The following is an 11381-nucleotide window of genomic DNA, read 5'->3' as shown; positions in this document are numbered from 1 at the left end:
ATGTCTGGCTGGTACTGACTCCCAGCTGAGGTCATCTTCTGAATACCCCTCATATTGAACTGGCACAGTGTCCAGGCTCCTTGAGAAAACAAGACAGAGCCATCCACCAGTCCAACCACTCAGTCAAGTTCATACAGCCACGATACGGATCAATGCTTTGCAAAGATTTTTTTTTTCTCTCCTCCTGCACTGGCCGCTCTTGAGATGTGGACGAGCCTGCAGTTTCCAAAGACTTTTCCCCATCGCACCCCTAATTAGGAAGGAACTTTCCGTTCTCATAAACGCCGATGCGACCATCAAAAGGAGGAATGCTCGGAAACAGAGACCAAAGCTCCAGGAATCACAATCTTCAGGCTGACGGAAGCCTCACGGATTACTATTTACAGTGTCACAGGCCTGGGAAGCCAGGGAGGAGTGGAAAAATAAAATGAGTTTGGAGTGATATTTCGTAGAATGTCTGGCCAGACCACTGGTGGGTGGTGATATATAGCAGCCATGCTTAAGCATAGCATATTATAACTTACAGCAACCATACGTTCTCATAATGGACTTCAAAACAAAGGAGTCAGACACACATAGAAGGGCACAGTACGGGTGAGGTTTTGAGGTTTTGTCTAAGAGGCGAGTTGGGGATGCATTACAGAACCTAAGGGAAGCCAGAAGAACTTGTACTGGAGCTTTTAAGCTTCCTTTAGTCAAGTTAGTCATGTTAACATGTTAATGTCTAGCAGGTATAATGTCTATCATGTTTACCATCTGTTATGTTTAGCATTTGAGCATGCTACATTTTGCATGCTTAAGGCTGATGGGAATTTGTTGAAACAGGGTTCTCTGAGCATCTTCGAGCAATATGCAACTAAACAAAGTGCCTCTTAGTCTAGAATTGCCACAGCAATCCTAGGAGGAGAAAAAAACGCTCTGGGTTGTTTGCATTTCTTTAAACCAATCGTGTCGATTTACAGACAAAGCGATGCTGGCTCGGCAAAATAGTCTCAGAAAGGAACCTGTTTTGGTGGAACATTTGCACCCTGCAAAAGAAAACTCCACATAAGGGTTAGATAAAGTTAACTGTTTACACAATACAGTATTGTGTGCTATTTAGCTGGATATAATTTTCTCTTACCAGTGTATCCCAAAACTCGCCAATCCCAAAACGTCCCAGTTAGAGGCTAAAGGCTGTAAACAAATTCCTTGTAAATCATTACAATCAATGGCTAAAAGAACCAAGCAGGCCTGTCTTGTTGCACAATTCAAATGTTTTTCAAAACTTGCCATTTTCAGCGTGTAGGCTTGCTAGCTCACAGGTTGTTGTTTCCCGTAGCAAAGGGATTTTGAGAATGGCAACACACAGAGAGCGGAAGCAAAGCGACAAAGCCTGACATTCACGCCGGATGATCCAATCACAATTGTCTTGGGCGGCGCTAAGCGCTGGACGCAGGTATGGTGCCTCTGCAAAATAGCCTTGAGAAGGAACGTAGTTTTGGTGGAACATGTGCACGTAGGGAGGCGAGCTCTGGAATTAAAACGGCTGTTGAGTGTGTGATGAGAATTTATAATTTGATTGTCGGTTCTTGTTCGGAAGATGCTTCCAGGATCGACCGTTTAGAATGCCAACACAAAGAAAGTGGAAGGTGAGGGATATCCAGCAAAAAATGAGGGACATCCGGTGGAACCTCTGGCACCGGAATAATCCAGTAAATGAAAAGTCGTCAATATAGACTAGGGGATCACCACAGAGATCCATCCTGAGGGAAATATGAATGTCTCAGCAAACTTCATAGCAGGCCGTAAAATAGTTGGTAAAAATGTTTTCACAAAATGTTGTGCCAATCAATCCAATGGTTGCTGAGATATTCCAGTCTGAGCAAATGGGGTGGACGACTGCCCAACCGAGTGACATTGCCATGCCTAGAGCCACAGGAGACTAGCTTGTTTGTTGTCCTTGTGCTGATAATTTATGTTTAAGAACAATGTATGTTTTATTTAAGAAAATAAGGGGGTATTATAAAATGAATTCAATAAAAAAACATTCAGACACATCAGAATTCTTCTCCTGGCCTCTAAGGTGCTTGACTAAAGCTGTAGCATTGAAAAAAACTTGCTCAACAGCATCTCAGCAGTAGCTTCTCTGGGAACAGTGAGTGTAACTCATTCCTTTTCACCATCCACATCCTTAAAGCTGGGCGTGAATTTCAAACCCAGACTTTATTCAAATATTGATTCCTATTACTCATAATCGTGCAGAGCAAAGCAGAGCTTTCGTACCAAGAAAATAACCACTCTGGTCCTAAACACACTGTAATGGAGCAATTGCTTTGGCCTTCAAAAACTATGATAAATATTTCCTTTTGGAAAATGAGAAACACAGAATCCTTTGTGAGTGGAAGTGAAATGGTTCTTGCAGCCAAGCTAGGATAAAACAAATGTGGTGTTGGCGTTAAATTTAGTAGTTCTCCTCGTGACAAATTGAAGCAGCACAACTTCTTGTTTCCAGGTGAAATGTAGCCAAAAGTACAGATAAGCAGAAATCCAAAAGTCAGTGTAATTAATTAAACCTGTTTGAAAGCATGGTTTGTGACTTTTACAGTATAACATTAACCGTCTGTCTTTCTCCTTTTTTTTTTTTGTTTACTGTAAAATAAACTGGAGCAGGATTGTGAGATATGTGCATGTATAAAAATTAAGGGAATTAAGAAACAGTTTGACATTTTGGAAAACACACTTATTGACTTGCACCGTCCAACGTCAACCACATAATGCACAACTAATATTTGCAATATAGACAATTCCGCACAAATTACTAAATCACGAGTGGAGAGGTCCGTGCCTTCTAGAACAATTCTAGTGTTGCTGGTCCCGCAATTCCCCTCTCTTAAATACAGTACATTAAGTGCATTGAGTATAATCCTTGTTAACCTACTGTACCTTTCAGGGTGGAGCAGTCTCTGAGAAAAAGGTGACACGTGCATGGCTGCTGTCAGCCTCTAGATCTATAACTATAAAAAGAGAAATCTCTGTGCGTATGATTCTCCCGCATGCGCAGTACAGCGGTGAGTAGGGGCGGGGCTAGAAGGTGGGCATGGGGTGGCCCCAGCCCCTGAAATATGGTTGCCCCGGCTAGATTGCTGTCAATCTGACAATTGTGATTTACATTAAAGGGGTGATAGAATGCAAAACCGATTTTACCCTGTCATAGTTGAATAATGACAGTTCGGTGGGTAAATAGGACATACATAGAAGCTCAAAATCCCATTGACACCCCTTTACTATGAAAATTTCATATTTTGAAACTGCCGCTGAAAACGGGCGAATCCCAACAAAGTTGGAAGTTGACGTCAACCTCCCAAAAACCGGAACCTTTGTCAGCCCATGGGTGTATTAAGAGAACGGTCCACGCTCCAACACATTTACATAGGCTACACAACTGACCTGAGATCAGTTAGTCTTCTGAATCTAGGTCGCGCAGATCTCAGAAAATGTATACATTGTTCATATGCTATTTTACCATTAAATTCACTTCTGAGAATTTTTTATGCGAGAAATCAACTACTTAGAGGTCAAATATGGGCCGTTTTACGAAAATTGATGTCTAATTGCCAATTTTGTCCGACTGTGTCGGACTTCAGAGGCTGGTGTTGCCTGTGTTGCTGCCTCGCCGCCTGGCCTGCCTTCCTCCACAGACCCCGGTGTAACACCGGCTTGCTGTGAGCCCGATTGAGCTCCGGCAGCGTGCTGCAGCCCACAGCACCTCATACCAGCGCAAAGTCACCGTTTGGGCTGGTGGACTACTACCACCCACAACCGCTGCTCTGACAGAGCTCCAGGGCCTGCAACTCCCCTCTTCCTGCTAGCTAGCTAAATGCCCGGTGTATGTGAGTGAAAGCGCGGTCAGCGAGCTTGTTACGCCAGCATTCTCTTACCACAGATTCTAGTTAATCTTATAATGTGTGTAATTATAATGTGTTGAGTTATTTAAACAAACGATTGGGAAAATAAACGCCGCTTGTCCATGAGTCTCATTGATAGAGCCTGCGGCTGGATGGAGCTCTATCAATGAGAGCTAGCTAGCCTCCTCTTAGAATTCCTCTGGAATTCACAAATATTCATTAACTTGAAATCGGACACCGTTGTTAGCTTTATAAAAAATATAGTTAGATGTTGTATAAGTGGCGTGACGAAATTCAAACTGTAAATATACTCGAATTACGACCAAAAATGAAGCTAGCTAACTAGCCGCAATCTGTACACATAGGATTGAAGGAACAGTCGCAGCTAACGAAACCCTTACAGCTCACAAATATTCATTAACTTGAAATCGGACACCGTTGTTAGCTTTATAAAACATATAGTTATATGTTGTATAAGTGGCGTGACGAAATTCAAACTGTAAATATACTCAAATTACGACCAAAAATTAAGCTAACTAGCCGCAATCTGTACACATAGGATTGAAGGGACAGTCGCAGCTAACGAAACCCTTACAGCTCACAAATATTCATTAACTTGAAATCGGACACAGTCGTTAGCTTTATAAAACATATAGTTATATGTTGTATAGCTAAGTGGCGTGACATGTGTGTAACATTTGGTAAGAGATTGCTGGTGTAACAAGCTCGCTGACCGCGCTCTCACACACGGGCCATTTAGCTAGCAGGAAGAGAGGAGATGCAGGCCCTGGCGCTTTGTCAGGGCAGCGGCGTTTGGTAGTAGTCCACCAGCCCAAACGGTGACTTTGCGCGGGTATGAGGTGCTGTGGGCTGCAGCAGCCGTTCCGGAGCTCAATCGAGCTCACAGCAAGCCGGGGTCTGTGGAGGAAGGCAGGCCAGGCGGGAGCCTAACACAGGCAGCTGAACTCCGACACACAGTTTTACCAAATTTGCAATTAGCCATCCATTTTCGTAAACGGCCCATATTTGAGCTTTATATCGTTGATTTCTCACATAAAAAGTCTCAGAAGTGAATTTGGTAAGGAAACATTGCAGTGTCTGGAATATGAGATTCTGTCGCGTTTCTAATGTATGTGTATTGGAGATTCGCTCAACCAATCAGCACACGACCTCTAATGCGTGTGTATGGCGAGTCGCTCAACCAATCAGCGCGCGTCTCTATGTGTGTGTACGGGGCTAAGGCTCAACCAAGCAGCGCGCAGCTCATCTAAATATTCATGACCATACCATATTTGGAAGAAAAGCTCTTGTTACAAATAGGGCCAAAACACAGGGATGCATAAGGGCCAATAAAATATCAACCAGACCATTTTCAGCCCAACTAATGTTACATACCCCATTAGGAGACCATAAGGAACAGTGTGAAATACCCTATATAATCATTCTATCACCCCTTTAAATCAGAGTACTGTCACCCCCCCTTCTTTTTTGACAACTATCAAACATTTTCGATACCATGGAACCAGCACTGGAATCATTTAAAAAAATATATATTTTAAGTGGCAGACTGAGCCTATAGTATAGAAAATGTGTGTTCACATGTACAAATTGTTTAAAATGAAAATAAGTGAAAATAATGACTATGATGTTTTATTTAGCAGAATGACACTATGTTGTTCTATACTATTCAATATTTCCTATATTTCCCTCAGGCCACCCCCTGACTAACTATTGGTCCTCCCTGTGCCACCCCACTTCAAAAATCCTGGAATCGCCCCTGGCGGGGTGGGGAGTTGGTACCTCCTTAGTCTATATCAACGTTTCATTTGCAGGATAGTTCTGGTGGCGGTGGAAATTCCGCAGGATGTCCCTAATTTTTCGGCCGGATGTTGGTCAACTTCCGCTTTCTTCGTGTTGGCATTCTAAACTCTGGTTATGAGGACTATGGTTAACTGCTCCTCAGATCTCTGCAGGGTAAATCCAGACAGCTAGCTAGACTATCTGTCCAATCGGAGTTTTCTGTTGCACGACTAAAACAACTTTTGGACAAGCACATGTTCCACCAAAACAAGTTCCTTCCCGAGGCTATTTTGCAAAGGCACCGTTGCTCCGTACGGCGCTTTTCGCCGCCCAAGACGATTGTGATTGGTTTAAAGAAATGCCAATATACCAGAGCACGGTTTTCTCCTATCCAGGAAAGCTGTGTGGACTTGCCAGACCCTCCTCCTCAGCGCTGTGGGAAAAGGTCTGGTAATGCGAGACTAGTACCTCCCTAGACAGCTGATTGAGGTTCACAGCTCTGCTACCAATGGAGAACCGACGAGCCTCTGTACTGCAGCAGGGGCAGGTTCAAAAAAGCGACTAGCGACATACCTAGCGACTTCTGTAGAAGAGAGACGCCAATATTGTCCAGGGGGAGTACTACAGATAGGGGCTGCACTGTGCAGTAGAAAAAGACATTCTATCGCTTATAAACTTCTGTCTGTGTGATTTTACAAGTAACTACAGCCAAACTCACATCTCAGCTGTTGTCTTCACCTTTTGTTTTAGGTGATTTTGTCAGATGATGATAAGATTATAAAAATCATGATTTCAGCAGTGCAAAAAAAATAAAAACATACTGGCCGGCCCGCAACAGGCACGCGCTCCAAACGGGGACTGCACTAGTATAGTAGTAGTGCACTAGAATAAATGGTGGGAATGTATTTTAAATATTACTTTTCATATGCGAGATATAAATTATGTCTCTCCAGACCCCTTCACTGGATATTCTGTGTGCCGTTTGGCTTTGTCAAAATCTCATCTGGATCTCATATGTCTTCTGACATGATTCATCTCTGGATACACACACAGCCCTCCTTCTCAGTCACTCACACACACCAGTGTGTTACTAACAACACCCACTGTGCAATATAAATAACTGTTTTTAGTTTACATTAGGGATTTACAGTTCGCCAAAAATGTTTTAACTCTGACAGTTTAATGCTTTTACTGCCATGGTTTTGTAGGCAAAAAATAAGTTATAATAATTATTGCTGAAATATGCACAAAGCGTATGTAATTAGCAAAGCAGGTCAGAGCCTGCACATTGTTTTTTTGGCTGTATGAAGGTGAGGGAATATCTCCATCTGTTTACATGTTAATAATCTATTCTTCCATCTGTTTACATGTTAATAATCTATTTATTCTTGCTGTCAATAATGAAAACAGGTCATCCAGAAGTGGACCTTTACTGTATGCCAAACTAAAAAAAATAAAAGTAAATCTTGCAAAGATCCTGGCACAGGGTTTGTGTGTGACCTCTCAAATATGTACTTGACCTAACTTTAATGTTTCACAGGTTGTCATTTCTGCATTTCCTCATTCGCCTTCATTCAGCAGCCCTTTCATTAACATTCCTTGGATTTATTTTTTTTCCAAGTTGGAAGCGTTCATCCAGGCCGAGGAGGAACACACTCATATGGCTGACATAAGAAGAGAGCGGAGCAGAAATGACTTCCACTTTTTGCCACTTAGCGGTGTTTTATTTCAATTTGTGTCATCTCATATGTCTGTGCCTCCTCTTGTCATTACCAATTACCAGTGGTGGTACACTCAAGTACAGTACTTAAGTACAAATTTGAGATACTTGTACTTTACGCAAGTTTTTTCTTTTCATGTCACTTTCTACTTCACTATATAGAGATAAATATTGTTCTTTTTACTCCACTACATTAATCTGACAGCTGTAGTTACTAGTTACTTTACAAAATAAGCTTTTTATACACAAAACACTATTTTATTATGAATTGAACTACCCAGCAACACATAGGCCTACAAGTCAAGCTGAAATGATTAGACCATTAAACACTTAGTTTAACGGTTTTGATTGCTTCCGTTTCTAAAATGTGAGGATTTTTCTGCATCGAGTACTTTTACTTTTAAAACTTTAAGTACATTTTCCTGATGATACTTACATACTTTTACTTAAGTAACAATTACAATGCAGGATGTTTACTCGTAACGGTCTTTTTACAGTGTGGAAGTAGTATCAGAATACTTCTTCCTACCACTGCCAATTACAGAACTCCACTTTGAGGTGTTGCAGGTAGGAAAGAACTGCTACACAGATGTGAGCTCATCTGAAGGGGACATTGTGCCATGACGGTGGAAACAGTGGAAACAGTGGCAACAGTGGCGTGTGTCCATGGAGAGGCAAATGACTCGAGCCCCAGATGTGAAGAGGCTCTTTAATGTGTCTCCCTGTCTTGCAGCTGTAGAGCTGATCTGATGACATGATATATAACAGTCTCTGGCAAAAGATGGCTGTGCTAGTCACGTTGCACGAATATGCACCGTATTATTATTTATTGCTTCTTCTCCTCCCTCCTGCCAGTCTGCTTACTATTGCAAGGTGAAATGACTGACAGATTTTAAAAGGGCCAGTTCACTTAAATTACAAAAACACATTTTCCCCTCTCACTCCTACTGGAGTGGTATGTAGATTGCTTTGCCAGGTTTTGAGATATGAACCACAGAGATTTCTGGCACCACCCCCAATAATGCAGGTGAATGGAATTTCGTTTGTGGCGCTGAAAGCTTCGGAAACATTGAAAGGTCACGGTTTGTCAGAATAATCCACAGACCTCACTCTCAACAGGTTCCACTATATGTTACTGTCAAAAAGAAAAAAAGCCAGGTACATTTTATTTATAGTGGCCACAATCACAAATTTGCCTCAAAAGGGATTTCCAATCTGTACAACACATCCTCTACTTTTGGACTCTGCAAATATGCTTTACTGTTCATTCTTTGATTTGTAAGTACACTCTAATCTTACATTTATTGGGTTTTTATTTTGTCATTGTTCATCTTTATCTGCAAAACTAACAAAAATCAAAACGAAAACAGGCGGTCTGTGGATTTCCTTGTGAAACCAAGACAGTTTCTGGTTAAGGCATATTACTGTTAAGTTTTCTAAATAACATTTTTGTGTTTTTTGATACCACAACATAAATTCCATTCACCTCCAACATTATGTAGCTTTTCTTATCCATAAAAAAACCTGCAAGAGGTAGGGGAGAATTCTCTATTTTCCCACCAAAACAGACATTTTAACTCATTCATCTGAAAAAAACAAACTGTTTTTTTATTATTTTAGAAAAGTTAAAATTAATTTGCATATTGTGTTAAAAGAGAATATATACTTTTAATATAATGGAAATTATAATAACGTATGCTTATTTACCATCCCTTGATTAGTTTTTGGTTATCTTTACATAGTGAAACCAACTGGGGCCACTTGACCCCAATATAAAAAATTTAAATATTTAATGATCCATTGTCATTAAAACTTTAATTTTATTTGTTTTAATTTTATTTCAATACAAAACTGGAGGAACCTTGGTCTCAGTATGCCGTGTTAAAGGTTGAATAAATGTACTTCAGATTTCGAATTTTCAATTTGTATGCATGTCTGTCTCCTTTAAAATGACTGACAGAGTTAATTAATTAACAAAATTATCAAAATAAAATAAAAAGTTTAGGACAATGTACATCAGTACTGAATGTTGGAGTAATTCAAGAGAAAGATCAGGGCCAGTTTTAGCCTGCCAGATTAGGGTAGGCTGGTTGAAATAATAGGTGGGCATCTTGGGTGGTTGGTAGTCCAGAAGTTAGTGTTAATGTTAGTAAGCAAATTAGTGGCCCAAAGGTGTTCCTTAGCGTTTTGGGCTTTTCCATGACGACCTGAGTTTGACTACACTTTTATCCTTTCATATTTTGACCGCTTGTTTCTTCAGCAGTTTGGTTCAGAACTGTCATCACGAAATGCTGTTGAGTGTTTTAAGTATTGTTTCTTATCTTTCTCTATACCTTAAGTTAAAGTTGATCAGTTACAGTCTTTGGGTAGGGCATGTTGCTGTTTGATAAGCTTCTCTGATCATGTAATGGATCATATCAGAGAAACAACTCCGTGAATGTGAAAGCTGAGAGACAGAGTGGATGTGTGGTTTCTCCAGGGATGGTTAGCCTGCTATATTAGCAACAAGTCCTCCAAACCAGACGACGATATGGGCTGTTTGTTTCTACGCTGTAATATTCAGTCCCTCCAGAAAAACGTGATTATGTGATCGCATAATTCAATGCATAATCAGCCAAAGTCCGCGTATTTATGCGGGGGCCACATCTTTTCAAATACGCCGCACTTTCGCCGATTTCCACATAAAATATGCGGGGCTTGCATGATTTCATAATCCCCGCATTTTCGTTGCAAAAAAAAAAGTCACATATATCTTAGCAGAAATTTGTTGCATTTACTTCACACAAGAGCAGCCATTTTCCCCTGTTACCATGGGAATGTTATGAAGTGACGTAATTACACGACGTGAACATCATCGAAAAGCAGGGTGTTGGGGGGGAATCACTTTTTTTTTGCAAGTTCCCGCAATTTCAACGCATAAAATTGCATAAATATCCCGCATATTCCATCGCATTTTTTAAGAAAACGTGCCGCATAATCAAGGATTTTTGCCCACAACAATCACAAAAATCTGGAAGTCTGAAAAAGTACACGGGCTGTACAAAAGGCCGTCAATCAGGAGTGATTGTTGTCAGTAGGCTACGTGTTGGAGAATAGCGCGGACACGCACCTCACACCGCGCGCACCACCTGGAGAAAAAAGTGAGAGAAAGAAAAAGGAGAGGTCGCAGTTCGGACAATGACTATCCAGTTGAGATTGTGTGTGTGTGTGTGTGTGTGCGTCCTCGAGATCTGACTACACACAAACACACGTAAGCAGAGCTACCCACACCCATGTTTCTACTGTTGCTTAATTAAATATAACATCAAAAGAGAGAAGTTGTCTGAGTCGTGTTTTAAACAGACACACCTGGGGCGAAGTTGGGAACCAGAATCAGCTTTAAATACAGTCCTAATCTAGTCCTCACTAACACGGGCCCAATTATAGTAACTACATGAAAACTTCACGGTTGTTGCATGAAATGTCGTTTGTGTTTAACCTACATCATCATTTTCTATCATGTGAAATAAGAGGCCAAGACTAGTGGTGAAGCTGCAGACAGATGCTTAACAGTGTGCTCTGGGCCACACCTCCTCATTTACATTGACATGTGTCAAGTCCAAACAAAAAGGCAATGTTAAATGGAAATTCAAAAGCCAAATATTAAATGAAAATTAAAAGCCAATGTTAAATTGAAATTCAAAAGCCAAATATTAAATGAAAATTAAAAGCCAATGTTAAATTGAAATTCAAAAGCCAAATATTAAATGAAAATTAAAAAAAATGTTAAATTGAAATTCAAAAGCCAAATATTAAATTCAAAAGCCAAAGCCAAATGGAAAAATAATAATAAGAATAATAATATTTTTTATTTGATCTCGCTTTGTTTTCTCTTTGGACTTTCAATTTCTCTTTGGACTTTCAATTTGAATTATGAATAAATATTTCCTCCCTAGCCTATTGTCGCTGGATGTTACCAGGAAACTAAGGATGGA

Source organism: Perca fluviatilis, chromosome 13, assembly GCF_010015445.1.
Source record: "Perca fluviatilis chromosome 13, GENO_Pfluv_1.0, whole genome shotgun sequence".
NCBI classification, from domain to species: domain Eukaryota; kingdom Metazoa; phylum Chordata; class Actinopteri; order Perciformes; family Percidae; genus Perca; species Perca fluviatilis.
The sequence above is the reverse complement of the archived record's forward strand: the minus strand, read 5'-3'. Positions refer to the sequence as shown.